We start from the raw sequence: 4,220 nt of genomic DNA on the forward strand, positions 1-4,220 counted from the left end.
AAAGTTTAAATTTAAAATTAAATAAAATTCAATTAAATAGTTAAATTTAAGTATTTATTTAATTATAATATGATATATTTAATGTAATTATTTTATTGAATTACTAGTTAAAGACCCGCGAATTCGCGGGATCCGGTAAAAAGTTTTGTTGTAATAAATAATACATTCAAGGTTTCGTATGTACTCGTATCTTTTACTTATATTTTAGAGTATATGATATGCAATAGACTTGAAAAAAGAGAATGATACCCTTCAAACATGATTTTTTTTTTTTTGCGTGTCATGTCGCGGCTGCATACCTGGTACATGCAATAATTGGAAACATATACCTTTACCAACATGTTGTACTACTACGAAAATTACCCTTAATATTATTAATATAAGTTATCTAATATTGACATTCATGCTTCAAACCACCTAAGAATTGTTATTCCAGATGCATATAGTTTTACATTCAAATTTTAAACATAAGTTATACTCCGTATTAAATTATATGTAAAACCCATTTAAATGGTTTGCAAGAAGGTGTTTGTGGACTGGTCCAACCTGATCCAAACCCATTATTTACACTTGTTTACAACATCAATATCTAAAAGTACTTTCCAAACCATCGGTTAAAGCCTTTCTGTGATTCAGTATGTTCTGGCTATTTTGACCACATAAGGTCAAACTGGCCCATTTATGTTGTCCATCTTTTATACTAAATGACATTAATAATCTATAAATGGTCTCACACAGGAAGAGTGGTTAATCGCACTTTGTAGCAGGAAAATTACAACTACATTTTGGCTTTTTATTTGTTGCATACCACTCGTATTTTGTAGTTATACATCATTTCATACTTATAGGATATAGATAGTAGTAACCTTGATATCAAAACTATATAATAGCGTTTAAAAAGTGATTTTAAAACTATACAATCGTGTTTAAAAGGAGACGGCATTGTGTTGCTATTGTGCAGCTTCACTCCTTTTCCTTTTTTGCTTGTTCGCCTTTTTTATCTGACATAAATAAACGAATCTTATATAAGCCGACAAAAAAGGGTAGAAAGGACTAAATCTCCAGCATGAACAGTACTTAAAAAGACAATATTTAGGCATTCAAAATGGAACACCAAGAGGATTTAAAAGATATATAGAATAATAATCATGAGCATGGGTATAATCCTGAAAGGAACTTACCTCTATAGTCTCTTACCTAATATGAGGTTGCTGCTAGTAGAACGGGTTTCTCATGTGACTTGTATGTGCCCACCTCAAAATTTGTCGGATGTTCGCTCCACAAAGTCACGTTAACACCAACCGTCTAATCATGTGAATATCAGCACCAGTAGTAATAGTTCTTGTGAACTCTTTGGTTGCAGATGTTGGCAATTGTACCCAAGTTGTTCAACAAACCTGAAATAATATCAGACATAAACATTGTGTTTGCTATAAATAATTGGGTCTATGTTGTCGTTTCCTAAACACAAACAAAAGTAACAGGGCAATTTAAGCATGACGTTACAATAAGAGTACGCAGGTGCATAAAAAATCATCAAAACCCTTACATATGGAACCATACATCAGCCGACAGCATGTTAAATGAATAAGAATACATTTACTTACCTTGAGGCTTCAGGTTCAGATAAAAAAATCGGATGATGACCGATGGTCTGCATGTAAGCTGGAAGCCGACTGGTGTGTACATACTGAAACAAAGCAAAAGAGGTCTAAAGAATAAAAAAAGAAGAAGCAATCTCACATTGTTAGAACACAAATATGAGTATAGCCTTAAATGAGTTAAAAATACTGTTACTTCTGCAAAGTTTACGAAGGGCATATATCTTATGATCCATGCATAATTCAATCCTTATATGATCAAGAGAATAAATAACATTGGACTTTATTTGGCTGATATCTTGATTATTAATTCAAAAATAACTAAGCAATCTTTATAGATATTATGATAGTGGTTATAATTATGTTCCACTTAGTTATGGTTATGTATATATGTCGAACATATTTACCATTACGTAATCCACATTTAGCATTACCTTTATTGAGTTATATCTAAGTCTTGTGATTAAATTGGGAGTAGCAACCATACACCTGACCTGGAAAAAGGGATAAAGGTTGTCTAACGTTCCATCAGTGTAGGTGATTTCATCTTTTACAATACAATTTTACAAAGAGATTGTAACTCAAATTTGGTAAAAAAACTGAAAATACAAATAAATATATAGGACAGCCATGTACTGAAAGAAGATTAGTAAGAAACATGTCAAAATTCAGAAAGTTGATATTGCCTGATATCCCGATGAAGCACTATATGTCAAGATTTTTTAAGTGCCTGTTTGCAAGCAGTTTCATCGATCCGTTTCACTGACGGAACGTTAACCCAATATTGATCAAGCATATTTCCACCGAGGGATGGAAATACACTTGACATATAGAAACCCACAATTACAATACCAATCGATTTCATTAAGTAACCCAATTACGTATCACATATAATAACGTACAAAGATCAAACCTTTGATTTATCAGCATCATGTTTCACGGTTGCACCATTCAAAGGTACATCGAGATACTTCTGTATAATCCTCTGTACAAAAAAATCAAATATCAATTATCATGATCAACTATGAATCTTTAGGTCATGATAAAAATTAACGATTGAGTAACGCATAGAAATCTTTAACAATTTTTACTTACAAAGAAAAAGTCGATTCGTTTTAATAGATGAACATTGAATCTTCAAAACCCTAATTACACCTACCACCAAAAAAGTTACTGAGAAGTGAGAATCAAAGGAATTGTTACGTAGTGATGCAAACATGAATCCAACATATCTGATTCATAAATTGATACATGCGCTTTTTACAAAGATGATCCGCCATAAACATGAATTATGCGTTTAAGAGGTGACAATAGTGACCCATTCCTTATTCCTTACGGATATAAATTGTACTCCGTATATCAATTATCAATTATTATTTCTTAAAATATAACCAAATTAAATGACACGTTTTCGGTTTAACCTCCCATAATTATAGCTGCAATAGTTAATTGATGAGTAATTCATTCCTATATTGATTTTTTAATATGGTGATTTGATTTTTAAATTTTAAGAATTCCCGAATTTAGTAACTGACTAATTGAATTTTTGAGTAATATTGAAAATGTAAATGTAAATGTATTAAGGGTAATAGAGTCTTTGAATAAAGAAGGTAAAAAAAAGGTTAGTAATGCAATTTCGTGTTAGGAATTAATGGCTAGATTGATATGTTTAATTATGATCTAATGGTTGAGATTTCTTGGAGGTTGAATTTAAATATATATTTTTAATTGAGGTTTTGTTTTAATAAGAAAGAGAGAAGAGAGAAGATTTAAATATTAAATATTAAATATAATTATATAAATAAGTAACAGATCATGCCTAATTTTTGGGAACAAATTAATTAGTATTGATTGAATTTGACTTTGCCTTGTTCCAAAAAAAATCGGCTGTATTTTTCATTTAATAAATTTTGTAAATTTAAGTGCTTTTAAGGGTAGGTTAGTCATTGAGTTAAAGTTTTAAAATTTGGTTAGTAATTAATTTTTGTATTTTGAATTAAGGGTTAGATGATGGTTGTTAGTATTGATCTAATGGATGGGATTTGTTTTTAAGAAGCTAAATGAAAATATATTTCACTAATTGGCTCTTCTTTTAATAAGTAGGGAGAATAACCCTAATTCAACACAAAACTTAATTTATTGTGTTTCATATAATTTATTTAAATACTAGATTTAAGCTCGTGTTAACATAGGGTAAATTATGTTAACATAGGGTAATTGATAGGTTTGATTTAAATTGGTTTTGCTTACGATGTTGTGTTGCCTTTGGAGGCAGTTCATGAGGCGAACAACAGGTACAAAAGCACTGCGTGCGGTTAACTTTAGGTCGTCGAATAGCATTTTACGATGTGCAAAACAATGTGATGAACGTTTGGCGGAAGTATGGTATTGAGAAGGTTATGATGAATGCAAAGGAGTTTTTCTTCTTTAAATTCTCTACTGATGATGATCTTATGTCAGCTCTTAAGAATGGGCCATGGATGATTCGGAATATCCCTATAATCTTGAACAAGTGGTCGGCTGATGTTTCGTTAACCAAGGAAGACCTCACTAAGATACCAATATGGGTACAAATTTATGACATTCCTTTAGCGGTTTTTTTGAGAAAGGTCGTTGAAA

General features: G+C 31.0%; 1 long non-coding RNA gene across 4 annotated transcripts; it reads right to left on the bottom strand.

The window, feature by feature from the left end:
- Positions 1 to 784: 784 nt before the first annotated feature.
- On the bottom strand, positions 785 to 2,884 carry LOC139867352 (uncharacterized). Of its 4 annotated transcripts, none has more exons than XR_011765808.1 (5): positions 2,697 to 2,884; positions 2,515 to 2,586; positions 1,608 to 1,690; positions 1,182 to 1,397; positions 785 to 1,001 (listed from the first exon to the last, which is right to left on the bottom strand). It is a non-coding gene; the product is annotated as an uncharacterized lncRNA (long non-coding RNA). The 4 variants fall into 4 exon arrangements; XR_011765809.1 differs by having other exon boundaries at positions 2,036 to 2,586; XR_011765807.1 differs by having other exon boundaries at positions 1,198 to 1,397; positions 1,608 to 2,586.
- Positions 2,885 to 4,220: the final 1,336 nt, after the last annotated feature.

Source organism: Rutidosis leptorrhynchoides, chromosome 9 (assembly GCF_046630445.1).
Source record: "Rutidosis leptorrhynchoides isolate AG116_Rl617_1_P2 chromosome 9, CSIRO_AGI_Rlap_v1, whole genome shotgun sequence".
NCBI classification, from domain to species: Eukaryota; Viridiplantae; Streptophyta; class Magnoliopsida; order Asterales; family Asteraceae; genus Rutidosis; species Rutidosis leptorrhynchoides.